This window comes from Pyrus communis, chromosome 11 (assembly GCF_041283825.1).
Source record: "Pyrus communis isolate YQ-2024b chromosome 11, ASM4128382v1, whole genome shotgun sequence".
NCBI lineage: Eukaryota > Viridiplantae > Streptophyta > Magnoliopsida > Rosales > Rosaceae > Pyrus > Pyrus communis.
The window spans coordinates 5,150,001-5,166,620 of record NC_142575.1 but is presented as its reverse complement, the minus strand read 5'-3'; positions in this window follow the sequence as shown (position 1 = coordinate 5,166,620).

Genomic DNA, 16,620 nt, shown 5'->3' with positions numbered 1-16,620 from the left:
AGAAGCGGTGAGCCGCTTCAAAGAATTAATTTGGAGGGAGGGGTTTTGTGAGAAGCGGCTCACCGCTTCAAAGAATTAATTTGAAGGGGTTTTGTGCGAAGCCGCTTACCGCTTCAAAGATTTTTCAGTGTGGTGGATAAAGAATTGTATATTATGTGTCAGTGTAGATATTTGTATTAAAAAAATTAATAATTAAAAGAAATAATTGTTTTTACCATTTATATAAAATAAGTTGTATATCGTTGTATTCGATCACAATGAAAAATTCCGGGCTCAGCGGACTGTTTCCGATCCGATCTGGCTGCTCTCCGTGCTCCACGTGTTCACACCGACCAGCACCTTTGCTTTTCTTTGAAAACCGTGATCTGCTACCGTTACCGATGTTACTTGGGTGACACGTGTATGCTTGCCATTTGATTAAGAAGAGATCGAAATTTGATGAGTGGTGTGTTAATAGATAAATTTTTAATGGTGACCGGAATATAAGTAGTACATCACGTATTTTAATAGAAGTAGTAGAAAATTTTATTTTTTATGTTATTAACTTTTTAGTACATATATCACCATTTATTTAGTGACACGTGGTGTACCACCCCGTGTACCCTTCACATTGAAAAATCTCTCGTGTTAATGCCAAATTGCTAATGATGGTTAATAAATCAATTAATTGTTGATTATAATTCTGGGTTGCTTCACGTTTTTCCTAATATTTAGCTAATTGGTATGCTTCCATGAATAAGGTTAGATTCGAATGGAATTAGTATTCATATTATTTAGCTAATTAATAGAAGTCAAGATTCTAACACCTAAATATAATGGTTTTGTAACTGAAGAAATTAAGAGTATTAATCGTATACTTCTTATATTTCGTTCTTTTATCCTCGATATTAATTGGCTTCCAAATAAAGAAAGTGAATGTATTGGGCAAGTTTGCACGTGAATACTTTACACAATAGCAGCATATGATACTAGAGTACGTTATTTACGTGTTAGGTCTAATGATTATATGTGCTCGCTCTTACATTAATCAACATGAACTTGTTTAAAAGTACTTTTAAAATGATTGAAAACGTTTTAGGTGAACTTTTTTTAAAATAATCCTAAAAAAGTACTTGAAATACTTCATGCAATAAGCATATATCTTATGCTTCTTTCATAAAGCATTTAAAGTGCTTTCGAAACTCAAAACCAATTTCACTAAAAATACTTTCAATATTATTTTAAAAGTTTATGTAAATGAACTCTATGCGATAGTTATATAAGTTTAGCTCGAGTAACATGAGATATGAAGGGGGGCGTTGAGACTAATATTTGTCTCACGCATAAATAAAAGACTTGTATTAGCAGGTAGACTAAAGGAAAATAGGTAGATCGATTCTACCAAATCGCATAGATTTGCTGAGGTGGCACTCTGTACAAATCTTACGAAATCAGCCTTGGATTGTTCTGTGATTACACTGCACTGAAAGATGGAGCTTAAGTACTGGTTAACAAATCATTTGACAATGAAGGACCACTTAATGATCAGTATTAAATGTCACAAATGCCCTCACATATTTCTGCAATTATGACGTTACTCTCTCTCTAGTAGTTTCTAAAAAAAATCACGTTTGCATAAACAAGCTCAAACCTTTTTTTAAATCTATTATCATTAAAGAAAGGAAGAGATTTCGAAACTCTTATAATAATTTAACAGCGATAACAGTTTCGAACCTGAAATGCATGGATATAAGCCAAACACTTTATTCACTTAGATATTGAATCATATATTAAACAAGCTCAAACCAACAGTAACAAGTACATCATTTTTTTCGGAGCATGATTCTTTCACCTCCAAATCCCCTCCCCTCCCCTTCTCCCCCCTCTCACTTTCCTCTTTTTCTTTCTGTCTCTATAAATAAATCAACACAAAAAATATAAATATAATTTAATCGTGACCGTTCAAATAAGAGACAACTGAATGAGAATGAAATTTGAAATGAGAGAATCCCACTCCCATTTTCCATACACAAATGCAAGAAAATGATTGCTCACACTACGCGTACCGTAGACGATCACTTCATGCAACTATTTTGTTTAAGCAACTTCTTCAAACGACAAATTCTGCCTTGTATGAAAACATATTGCAAGTCAGAAAGCCAAGTGCATCCATGTCCCATCTATCATGATAAGTTTAATACCAATAATGCCTTTGCCCTCAATAGGTATAAAAATTAAGTTGCTCTATGTCTAATCCATAGAGAAAAATAACCTAGAAATGCTAATGTGATAAAGAGTCACGTTGCGTGATTAAGGATTTAGATGTGCTTAAATGAACAGTACTAACGTACTCTCAATTTGCATTAGGTCTACACTTGTCAATGATCCAAGATCATTCAGGTGTACCGTGTATGTAAATGATCCATTTTAACTAAACCTAGCTTATATTGAAATTAAGCGCGCAGTCAAGTCTCCATTCACGCATTTATCGCATATAAAAATTTTGAAATTTACTCGTTTATTTGACAGATTGTCATTCTTTATAATCTTAAGCAAAGTAATGGTTTCACTTACCAAAATCAAAACTACATATCCTTAAACAAAAGATCCCAAAAGCACTTACACATCCTAAATGTTTTGAGATAACATCAATTGAACCCTAAACATATTTAGGGTGTTTTTGGTCATTTTAGGCACAAAATGGACATGTGCTTACATTTTGATCAAGAGAGGCAGCCAATTATCATTGAAATTCCAAGCGAGGGCCTATAGTGGGTCCTCGTGCGTCCATTTCCCTACTCTAATAACTTAATAAATAATATCTTCGTTCATTTAATTAATAAATAAAAAAAGGAATCCTCTCTGGATTCATTTTGTAGGGATTATAGAGATCTTCACATTCTAAACGTTCATCGTATATCGTAGGATCAGTTTTTGTCAAATACCATTTATTTTTAATTTTAAACAAAAAAATTAAATAATTTTTAACCACACAATACTTGATAAATATTTAAGATGTGAAGATTCATAAGATTCCTACAAAGCAAATCTTGAATCCAATTCCAATAAATAATACTATAAGAAACATGGGTGTCGTTTAATTTATTTATTATTCCCTTCAGGATTTTATTCCCTTTTTTATATTTCCCAGGAGTTGTCGTTTTCTTGTTTTTGTTATTTATTTGATTTTGGTCCTCATAAGGACAAAGAATTTAAGAAAAATTAGATCAAGTTGAATGTTGTGGGGGTGAGGAACCAGCGGTTCAGAATGAAAGCTCAGAAAAGGGTGAGTAGTAAGCCGTAGCACAACTTGCTTGATGTTGCCATCAGGGGAAGATAAACCAATACGTACGATGGCGACACCACCATTTCAACGGCAGTAAATTGTGTTGCTTCATATCTTTTGGACGGCAATAGTTACTCCTGCGACAATTAATTGTGTCTGCATTTTATGATTCCAATCAGATATTTTGATCGTATATCGTATTATGTTATAGTGCTTTAGAGTATAGAATACTTTGTGAGTAATTAGGGTTTGAGATTCAACGAGTAACATACATATAGTAAATAAATTTGGTGATTGTTCCATTGTTATAGTGTTTTTAGGATGAATCAAACGCGCACATGTATAATGATGTATCAACGACTGTAACATATCTTTCGTAAGTAGTATAATGATGGAACTTAAGTAGACTTATTTGAGGGTGTACTTATGAAATTATTCTAAAATTCTCCTATAATCATATCAAGCACCCACTAATTTGATTGTTGATGGAGTTTTTTTTTTCAAGTACTCCTCTCGCTCTCTCGTTGATGGCAATAGTATCATTCATGTTGCTTCTCAACAAAACTACTTGATTACTTGTTGGAGAATTGAAAGACGATTTTTTCCCGTCCAACAAGGTCACTTGAGAAAACGAAATTATAAGCTTAAGTTTTAACTCATGTATATATGTAATCATATCATATAACTATCAACGGTTGAGTTTCAAATTACATAACCAAAAAAAATCAACATACAATCACACTAGGACAAGAGGAGATAATATTGTTAAATGAGCTAGACTTGGTACGAAGCTTATCGTCGATCGGCCAATCGTGTCAAATTCAATGGTAACAAGTTAAAATTTTGGTTTGTTAATTTGTCAGTGACTAGTTTCAAAGTGACAACCACTCAGCTTTAATTTGTGATCCAAATCTCTATTTAGTTGATGGCAATTGTAAATAAATCAATGAGTGACCATGTCGACGAATGAATAAACTAATGTTTAGGAAGAGGATTATCATCAATTTTCAATCAGCTTTGGTGGCTTTGCCCCAACTTGTTATTAGCTTGTATAATTAGATTAGTCCATCTGTTTCGATATTAGCCGTCCAAACAAGTCAAATACTGCGCTCTTGCTCATTATATATGGAACCGGTTCTCCTCCGGATCCCCAAAAACTGAGCAGCCTGAGCAATAAATCAGGGTCATTGAAATTTGATTCAACGACTACAATTATTATAATTTTTAGAGAGGCTCCCTATTTGTAGCCGTTCGATTAAATTTCAACGGTCCTGATTTATTGCTCTGGATGCTCAATTTTTGAGGATCCGAAGGGGATCCTGTTCCATTATATATGGGCGCAGATCTTTTCCGGACTTACACATCCAGAGCCTAGAGATCAAATAATTTTGCCCTTTAAAATTTAATCTCGTGACTAAAATTTTCACTATCGTTTGAAAACTACAATAATTTTTAGCTGCGAACAAATTTCAAAGACCAAAATTATTTGATTCTTAGGCTACGAATAGGATCTGCTTCCATTATATAGATGAGAATTGTATGAAATGTAGGGTCGGGATGGCCCAGCTAACCCTAAACCCTAAACAGAGGAGAGTACTGTGCCCAGAGCTGCATAATTAGCTGCATGCATTAGGGTTAGTGCTGTTAATTTTGAGGCGCCACCAAGATTTTTTCACGAAAAGGGTTCCCACTATCAACCACAAGAATGGATAAGGCTAAATTGGCTTTTATCTTTTGGGTTTATCTCTTTTGTTGAAAAAAGAAGAAACGTGTGTTTTAGACGATATCTCAGAGAAATTAGATTTAAAACACACGTTTCTTTTAAGCTCAATTAACATTATGAGTCTTATGAGTCTATGAATGTATCTAGGTTCAAGGTTCTAAAAAATACTAGGCGGTAGACTTGGGTTTAGCGTCTCGTCGGGACCTAAGCGGACTAGATGGATTTAAGTAAATTTATTATATATTGATAAATAAATGCCTATTTATACTTAGAAAATATACATAGTTGTATTGAGATACATAAATTGCAACATAAAATGACATAAAAATTATAAAGTATTAGAAAATATTGAAAACATGGGGAACAAATATATAATAAGTGTTCATCCACGTATTCAACAAGTTTATTACATTTTATTGAAAAATTAAAATAAAAAATAAAAGTTATCGATTTTCTGTCTAAGTGAGAGTCGCAACCTAGGTTAGTGCCTAAGCGGATTTAGATAGGTTAGGCAAATATCTAGGCGGGGTAGACGAACGCCTAAGCTGGTGTGGGTGCACTTTCTTAATTTTCAAACGTTTAGGGACTAATCGAGACGATGACTCAACGCCTAACGACTAGGCCAGAATTTTTAAAACAGTGACTAGGTTTTATATTCTGAACCGCGTACTACGTACATTGATAAAATATGATTCTATACGTGGATGCGATGACAACAAAATTATTGTTCAAATTGAAGAGTATCCGTACTTTCAAAAAAAAAATAATAATAAAAAATGGGATACCCTAGACTAACCTTCAGTATTGGCCGCTTCGCTGCCTAACCCCGACTGATGCAGTGACGGACTCCACTAGAACGGTGAGGTAGCAGGTAACTGTGGTCTGAGTCCTGTAACATTCGACGAGCTGAGTGGTGGGTCCCTTTTGGCGTATGGTAGCTTGTTGTCTTAGCTAGGGAGTGATGTTCTCGCGCTATAGTAATGTCTGGATGTGGTCTTCGCACTTGAGTGTTGATGTATGTGGTCTCTTCTACCAACGATGATTTTATGTGGTTTTACTCTTCTACGATGATTTTGTGTGGCCTCGTTAGTTGGTGATGATCGGTTGTAGTTGCTGATACGAATATTAGTTGTGTCTATCATCATTTGACATATTTGTGTTGGTGGTGATTGTAGTTTTTTTGTGCATGTGGTAACCGCTTAATGAGAGTCTACTCAAGTTGTTTGTTTGAGCATATTCACTCCATATCAATTTCTAGGTGACTAGAGCATTGTACCCAATTGGCATTTATATATCTATTTAATGAAATGTCACTCTATTGCTTTTGTAAAAAACGGTGCTATCCACTCTCCTTTTCACCTTCCACACACCATGATAATTTTTTTTCTTGATCATCTTCAATTCATTTGATTTGATGGCCAGAAATTAATAGGGGTTGGAGAAAGCAAAACGGGGTGTGTATAGAACACCCATATATATATATATATATATATAATTGTTACAGGCACTCCAAATTAAATTATCATTTTACACTTTATATTTTTTATATTTAGAAAGAAAAGTACATTGTGGAGGAGGTCTCAAAAAAACTTGTGTAAAAAAAATGATGCCACATATCCACTCCCATTTATATATATAACTATATATAATACGTTGGTTCTAGAAATTATGACATAAATGTAGTTTAGCTGATAAAGTAGCCTACAGCTTATACATGCATTAGACAATGAACCAACTACTAAATGAAGGCGGACAGTCACACAAGCAATATATGCGAATGTTTCTTGCCCTGCTGTTTATTTCAATGATACACCCAGTTACCTTCAAACCTTTTCTTTTTCAAAAAATCTGGCACCTTGTGGCACATCCCAGTAACACGGTGAGTTCAATTTCTGTTTACGTTCTACTTTCATCCCGATCAATAGCGGAGCTAGGAAATTTTTACCGGGTGGACTAGCTTAAAAATTTAATCTTTATAAACAAAGAAACTTGAAACTGTATTTTTCAGAGTATGCTCTAGCGTAAGAAAATTTCACAAGGTGAGCCGAGAATTTTCATTATTAAACAAATACGTGTTAAAATTCAAACAAATCCAAACTTGTACATGTACAAGAAGCGATGAGAAAAATGATGTAACAAAAAGAGATGGTTTGTAAACTGTATTATATAATTTTATACGGTTAAACCAAGAGAACTAAGATTAGTTACTAAATATATAATGGGTTACATTTGAAAATCCATAAAATTTACAGTAAAATTTTAATTTTTTACAGAAAGCTACCTGGGCTATAGCCCAGGGTAGCCCTTAACGTGGCTACGCCATTGATCCCGATTAGCATTCTTTGTGATTGAATTGTCAATTTCTGACATTTTATGTGATTAAACTGTCAATATGAATTCAAATACCTCCCTTCATGCTAGACAAGTGCCAGATCGATCATATTGTAAACCTAAATAGCATCCGACTGAGAGGGTAGGCTTTCCATAACGCATTGTCAAGGAAAAGTGAGGAGCACCCACGAGAGCTGGCTAGACCAAGACAATGAACATGATGCCAAACAAAAGAGAGACTGCTTGCAAATAGAAAACGCCAAGTAATTAGATGCTTTTATGAAACATAGTATTAAGATAAAACCAAGATCCAGGATGACTGAACAAATTAATTAGTTAATAGAGTTTATCATATATGTCAATGCTCTCTCTCTCTCTCTCTCTCTCTCTCTCTCTCTCTCTCTCTCTCTCTCTCTCTGTCTGGCGAACTTAATTAGACATGTTCATGCATGTGGGTGACGGTGGAATGTCCAATTAAGTTGGGCCACCGTGAAAGTGCCACAAAATTCCGTCTGCATAAATTCAGAGACGACGAAGTGTCTTACTTCTGACAAGAAGTGTTCTCGTCTTTATGTAGTTGGAATTATACCCATTATTGCTAAATAAAATGCACGAGCAACAAAAAGCATAATAATTCCCCATACTTCTTTTACCAAAAAAAAAGGTCTCGAATAGATGTCGTGATCTTGGAGAAATTTTTCAATGTGACCGTCACACGAGGTGGTACACCACGTATCCTTATATAAATGATGGGTTATGTGTGTTAAAAGGTTAATAACTTAATAATTAAAAATTTTCACTACTTGCATAAAAACATGTGGTGTACCATCCGTGTTCCCATCATAACTAAAAATTTCTCGTGACCTTGAGGGGTATATATACCTAATAGTGCCTAAATTAAGTTCCACGGTCTGCTTTTAAATGCGTTTAGAATGCTTTCAAACTACCAAAAATACTTAAGAGCATCTCCTTATAAGCTATAACAATAAAAAAAAAGACAGCCACTAATTGTTTCCAACCGAAATGTCAAATCCTATGTGGCATAAAAAGTTAAAAGTATTTGTAATTTTAAATCAGCATTTCAGTGCTTCTTTCAAAAAGCATTTAAGTGTTTTTTTTTTTTTTTTCATTTTTATTAAAAGTTTCAATGTACTTATAGTAAAAGCAGTTTTATTGAAAGCCCTTTTGATTAAAAATACATATTAAATAAGCATCTCCAAACCCACGCAAGAAGCAAATTTCACCATGAAAAGTAAAATAGAACAATCACTAGTACCTATTCCAAAAGAAACTAATAGAGAGTATCCCACTAATACCTAACAAACATGGGACTGTAACTACTTGGGGAGCATATGTCACCAAAGATTTTACCCACCCAATAGTGAAAAAAGTTGTAGGAAAAAAATCGAACCAGTTTGTTTGACAGAAACCCCAAAATTAAAATGAAGGGCAAGTAAAAAGCCAACATTCACACCTTCCTCACAAACTTGCACATGATTGGGAATGGTATTTCGAAAAGACAAAACCAGCCTTTGCTAGACAAAACCATTTCCAATACTAACATAGGAACATGGAAATTGGTATGTACACCAAAAGCTTAATTAATTAGGTCATATATCTACAAGCACATGCTTAACAAATATGTTCCATTTGATCCCAAATTGTGTTATGGTTGCTGCAAATCTTCTCGTTGCATTAAACTTACTCTAATCCCAGTCGTGAACTTCTGAGCTTTTGGCCAAACCACTTTCCCATGGACCCCAAACAAGTTCAAATGCACCTCCAGTCATATATGCCCTGTGTGCCAAACAAATTATGTGACCTATCAATAATTATATGCATGTATGATGGTAACAGTTTCCATTGCCACCAGCTGTATTAAAGGGGGCGATGATCGTCACATGAAAGAGTGCTTGTAATTTGCAGTATTAGGCATCGATGTCCATGTGTTGCACAGGGCTTTCGACACGTTTGCTGTTGGCACAAGAGGTGTGGACCAAGCAGCAGGCGCTTCCTAGCAGCAAGGAGTTATCACGAGCAATGAAGATGGAAATGCGACAATGATATGTACATATTGTGCTTTACCTTTGTACCTAAAGGCTCAAACTGTAGTGCCCTTGGAGATGGTACGTGCCCAGATTGTGTTCCATATTAAGGACATGGCTACCCTACACACTCCACATGGAGCATGTGAAAGTTTGTTGCTTGATGTTTGATAGGAGATCCTGCCAAGTATATGCAGCCAGCTAGAGGAAGTGCCTACCAAATGGCACTTGTAAAAAGGTGATCGTTTTCATACTACATATCAAACTTCATATGGTTATTGTTACATGGAAGAACCGAAATTTATTAAGATGTTAACTAAAATAAATATGATACTGTTTTATTGAGTTTGTAATTGAGCCATTGACAAAATAAATAACATTATAAATTAAATGGTTTTACTAACTAATTGTATTGAAGTATATAGTTTGTGATAAATTCCACATCTGCTATATGTCAGTAGGTAGAACACGGACATATGAGTTGACACCATTACTATCTATAGGAAAACATTGGGGGAAGGGTTAAGTCCCACAATGAGCGCAACTCTTGCATTTAGTTGCCACCGTTGAGTTTGGACCATGAGAAGACTGATACTATGCAAGTGAGGAATAATATTTAACATAATTAATAGTAGGATCACTAATCCATCTATCTGAAATCATGACAAATATATTGTTCAAGGCACATAGCTATTATACTCTAACTCAAGGTACATAAAATGTACTCCTAACTCATTAGTTAGGTGGAGGGTGCATTTCAACCAGATCGCTGGTCCGTCTCTCTAGGATATCGACAAATAATATTTTCGCGGTGCATCGGCTCCGCCATAGTTGTTGTAGTTAGATTTTTTGTTCGACAACTTACGAATCTACATAAGTGGAGCAACTTAATATGTGTGGTTTCTCCCTAGCTATGAGAGTTTGTTGTTTTAAGTTTGCTTTCTGGATATGCGGTTGGTTTAATCAGGCTCCCTTGTGGCGGAAGAAGTATCTTATTTATTTAGATGTTGTTGAGGTATATCTTTTCAAGATTTATATTAATTGGTCATATATAGCTAAGTTATGAATCAATTTTGACTACATAAAAAAGTGTGATAAACTTTATAGGTGTCCTAACTTAATCACCTATTACTAGGCGTTGGATTTATCACAAAAGGTCTTTAGTGATATTATATTAGGGTCGGGTGGAAGCTCTTATATATTAATTGTATATTATTTTGTCATGGCCGATGTGGTATTCTATTTTCCAATACACCCCCCTCATGAGTGGGCCCACACAAGGTCACCAGGAAAACCAATTCCCATATTATTGGGAACTTAACAAGTCATTATACTGAAACTCACACAACTTTTTGAGAGCCCGATCATCATCAAGAGACTAGTGCCAAAACAAGTTTTTGAGGGCCCAGTCATTCAATAGTTTTAAGCTGGAGCTAGCGCAAAGCAAATTCAAGCCCAGTAAATTGGGCTCAGGATGTGCCAAAATAACACTCTACTATGATACCATGATAAACATTTCAGGCTTATCATGATAAACATTTTCTGGCTTATCATGATCGATTACAATATTACTGATATTGTTCCAACTTAACCACCTATTATCAGGCATTAGGTTTTATCACGAAAGATCCCAATGATATTACGAGTAGAAACTTCTATATATTAATTGTATATTATTTTGTAATATGATCGATATGGAATTCCTATTCTCAAACAAAAAGTACTTGAGACGTATGTATAATAAATCCAAATTGCAGAATTCATACTACTTGTGATATAATCTAAACGATAAACAATAAATTAAACAACCTACTTTAGTTAAGTGCATTGACACCTACGTTACTCAGTTACACACACACACACATATATACACTTTCTTTGTCATTTGGAGAGGGAACATTTAATCCCGGCACCTCCACTTTGCCATCTTCCAATAGTTAAGTAGTAGGTCTTTAGTTGCATTATAAGTTTTTGCACTGAGATATGGAACGGTGATATTATAAACAAAACTGCAGAATACTAATCGGTAACTGTAAACAGTGTACGCGTTTGTAAGCAAATTGCTTTTGTTTTTGGAACGTTATCATTTTTATTTTCTTGAAGAAAAGAAAAGGAAAAGATTGTTTGTATGTGAACCAATCGAATGCTTACAAGTGCACTGAACCTTTACAAACATGAAGTTAGGAGTGGACCAAAGGAAGGATATTGATTGAAAATTGAGATATCGTAAATAACACGCGTACGCATGCAGTTCCATGAAAAACGTTGCCAGAAGGTACAGTGGTGAATGCTAGAAATCTCTAGGGTTTCTTGTCTGGCCTTCCAAGTTGTAAACAAAGATTTAAAGAAGAGATGAACGGGTTCGTCGAGGCTCGAGGAATAGCCAAAATAGAAAGGAAAATTAAACATCGCAAAGGAGGGACCTTCAAATTCCAATCCACACGGGTTTCTATATAGTTTGGACAAAGACATGTGGACGCCAATGCCACGGCAATCTTCTTATCTCCTTATCTACTCTTCTCGACACCTCTCCCACCCAAAAAAAGCATTCGATAGTTCCATCTCTCCCTTTCATAGTTTTTGTTTCCATTACCATTACTACCGATCCGTTCAAACTTCACAAATAAGCAAAATACCACTGATGCCCAAGCTTCAAAAATAAGCAAAATAATATCGATATTTACATACGTGTTCTTAGTCAAGTTAGTTAGAGCATTGTGTTTTTCTTACTGCATCAAGATTGGACTCTCCTTACCGTACTAGTTTAGTTACATCCAGTGGCATAGCCATGATTTTAAATAATGGGGTCATAATATCAACCAAAAAAGATTTATAGGGCCATTTTGTCAATCACCTAGGAGGCACCTGCCAATCCTTGTTAATATATGCCTAAAGTTTCTGCCAACATTTGACAACTACTATTATTTATAGAGGTTTGTCAATAGTGGATGCAAAATACTGCGGAGTAATATTGAAGAACACCGAAGCTTTTCAACTAAAGTATTCATACAAGAATAGAGAATAGGATGAGAAATTATGATAGAATAAAATAGACGAAGTATGAAGAGAAAATTGTAATTTAGTTTGCATTAACTGTTTATGGAGGTCAAATACAATATACAAACAAATATACATGGAGGATTTTGAAGTTGTTGGGGTCAAGGACATACCCCATGTTGACTCCGTCACTGATTATGTCTAATGTAGAATATCGTTTTGTATAAAAATGAAATTATTAATATTCAAGCTTCTTGTATGTGACTATGCCTTTTTCTCTTTTTCCTATGAAATGAAAGAACTATATATGTCCATGTTTTATAAGCAAAGGTTTTTGAGAAATTAGTTTCATTATTCTGCCTAATTTATCTTGTTTTCGAGGAATTAGTTTCATTATTCTGCCTAATTTATGAGAGATTATTCTAAAAATATTGAAATACATTAACCCACATTTATCATTGGATGTGCCTGTATATAAATACATGTACATCTTTCTTTTTTCTTTTTGTACTTGGGTTTTCATCTAAGATGGGTTCTAACAAAAATGTACCAGGGTAAGATCAAGATTTTGTCTCCATTTTTAATAGGGGAGTGTATGAGTACTAAAGTGTCATGTACCTTTTTATTAAGTTTAATTAAGTTGGCTACTTTGCTTCATTTTGTGCACACCAAGTTCAAAACTTCCTCTTTACGATGTAAATAAATTTAGTTTAAATATTCTATCATTTATCAAAATAAGGAGAAATTATACCATAAGTTAAACACGCATGTCTTATAAGAAGCCAACAAGAAGCCTAAAGCGATATAAAGTAGATTATAGTACGTAGGCCAAGCACAAGCAAAGGATAACAAACATAATTCGATAAATAGTCCGAACTTTTACTTAAACGAAAAGCCTACCAAAGACGCGTGGATCCCCATCGTTCCTGAAAAGTTATATAATGTTGTAAATTGATAAGGTGTGAGAGGATGATAAACATTTCATTTGGTTAATATTTGAAATCTGTACAAGGAATGATTAATTTCTTAATTGGTTAATTAATCATATTATGGGCACTACGTGTGCATGGTTGTTGTGTGAAGGGAGAGGATATTTTGGTAATATGATGCATATACGTGCATGCAGAAATATCTAAGTTGTCGCCATGGCTTAGTACTGGGCCCTTTCGACATGCAAGTGGTCGCCTTCGCGGATTGTATAACTGTGCAGGGGCCACTTTTAAGTTTGATCGTTGAAATGATTTCCGACCACATCGAGCCCTTTAATTGAAACGAGACATACAAGTCCATACAAAAAATATATCACAAAATATTGTTTTATTAAATAATAAATAAATATTTACATGAGAAGGGCCAAGGAGATAATGATGTGAATGTGGCCTTGTGGATCATTTATATATTTGATGCCTTAGTTTTCTTTGGTTGTGATTGGATATGCAGAATTCTAGGGTTTATCGTCTACCTCAAATGAAATCCAAATTTGGTCGTCTGACTAGCTACTTTTGTGCATAAAGTTAAACACGAAGGCGAATACGACCAGTAGGGTTTCTGCAAATAGGATCGTTCTAGTTAGTTTGTGATGTTCATGGATTTCAACTTGCAAATGCATATTTGGTTGTCCAAAGTATATATTGGTGATACTGTATGAATGGAGCCTACAACAACCTTGACAACCCTATGCATGAAAACTACCAAGGAAGGTGCGGGAGGTGTTTACATATGAAAGGTAAACATCTCTCCTTAATTAAAAATCTCTCCCTAGTTTGTAAATCACATTGTTATGCCTCTGTAATTTGGCTCAAGAAGGTTTCATCACTTGTTGATATGGTTTCGGTTCATCACTTGTTGATATGATTTCGGTTTCAGTTTCGGTTTCTAGCTATTAGGCCTCTGTAAATTAATATTCTATGTTGATGCACAAAATCAGGTGGATCTTGAGTCAATGTAAAGTGTGGAGGGAACTTCGGTTAAAGATAGATGGACAAAGCAACCTGGAAGGAAGGTAGAGTAAGTGTCGAAGGGCACCAGTGTGGCACCTGCTTAAGAGCCTTTGATGCTTAAAATAGCAAAATATGTTTGAGGCGTCACGCGCATGAATGAGTTTATTGGTAATATAGTACTGTTAAGTAGTAATGATGTTTAACCTTTTGAAGGGAGTAGAAGTTACTTTTTAAAAGAGCCAAAGTTGGGGATGATTTCTAGACTAGGTCAATGTGAGATTGAATGCACTTAATGTGGTGTTGTCACTTGTTGCGTTGTGATTGGCCTTCAAGTTGAAGGGAGATCTCCCATTAATTAGCTACGGGAATAGCCACGAGTTGTGGTTCTCGCTTGTTGTGAGGTTAATTCGTGTGCTTCGACATTAGTGCCTCAGCAAAGTCCTTTCGGATGGTTCATGAGGTTTCCCAGTTGAGCTGTATTTGGAGGTTTTGGGATCTTCAATCCATTGCATCAGGTGGGTTCAAACCCTCTTCCTCCCCTCCCCATATACAACTTAGATAAATTTGGTGCAGAGTATCTTAGGTTGTTCAAAGAAAAAAAAATGTTATCATCCTTATTAGCATCCAAATATCATCTCTAAAAAAATTCTTTCAAAGTTACGTTCGTAATATATTTATATATATATATATATATATATTTTTTTTTTTTTTTAATTTTTAAGGTAGAGTACGGACCGCGTTAATAAGGGATGAAGACGTTTCTCCTTTCCGAAAATAAGGAAGGTATTATCCTTATCCAAAAGATGAAGATTTTCTACACTTCTACACTAGTTCTTTGGATTGCAGTTGAGAGATTCTCTCGACAAGTTGTTGACAATTTTCGCCAAACGAAGGCAGAATAGCTTATGCTATCACAATGCTTGGTCTTAGCTGCAAACACCACAAGATTTGATTTGAGTGGGCGTGAGCCGCGACACACTAAAGACAGTTATTAATGCGTAATCTTAACCCCATAAACTAAGCTAATATGCTAAGCATTTATTTGGTGGTGACACGGTATAGTTGACCGATACGATAGTCAACGTTCCTCTTAATTTTCACAAAGCAATGAGTCTTATTGGTTTGGGGTCATCTTTTTTTAGGGCGAGCCTTTGTGTAACCAAAATTTTGCTTTTTTATGACCAGAAGATCATAGATTCGAGTCGAGGAAACAACAACCTCTTTGCAAATCAAGAAAAATGTTGCATACGATAGATGTTTCATCTCTAACACTCACAAAACAAAAACTTTGTTGGCTTGGAGTTGTCCATTTTGTCACTACATATAGTATGGACCCATTGTCCAAATAGGACATGAAATTAACACCCTCTACCGCCATATACATACTCATCAAACAGATGCCCTTTTTCCTTTGAAGAAGAGTACGGACCACATTGCAGAGCCCTACCCTATTGATGTACATGATGCTAAAATACATTCATTCAAACATTATATTATCTTATACATATCTAAACAAATTTTATATCCGGACACGGGCCACCGGTCACTGTCATATATATCTTGTAAGTGTACAGCCCTTAATACAAACAGTGCTTGAGATGCACCAATTTTTCACCATGGTCTTACTTGTTACAACTAAGTGAGGTCCAAAATGATTCCATGTGTAAATACATTAAACGAGAGATCATCATACACGTATTTTGGTGAAAAAAACTTGATGCGTCTTTATCTCAAGTTAGGGAGCCCTTACAATGATAGTTGTTGGATAAGGGGTTAGATTCCAAAGTGTGTATGGGCAGTTGGACAAAATTGAACGTCTAGAATGTAAGAGAATTTTTACTGTACAAGTGGGTTGAAATGACTTATTATAATACACACAATGACGATAAACGATGTTAAAACAAGGATATATCAACAGTTGAACAATGACAGTGACGATCAATTGACGCCATGAGGGCGATCTATGATATACGTCTCAACAGTTCAACAATGGGAGGAAAAATGAAAGGTCCGCGGGTACGATAGCATGTCAGTAGTTGAACAATGACATAGCAATAATCTATAGACTTAATTCAACATTTGGAGGAGATGTCAAGATCCTAAATTTGTGTTTCTACATTGTTTCTACATCCATTTGCAAACGAATCTATCTCTTGATAGCGATGCCTTATGTGGGATTCAAAGATGAGAAACGAAGAGATGCATAGATGTGAGAGGGAGATATCAAGTGGATGCATTGAGTTTGGAGGGAGGAGAGAAGAGAAGCAAGGCACGTACTGAATATGAACACTGACCAACGCATTCGGTTTTGCTTGGTTT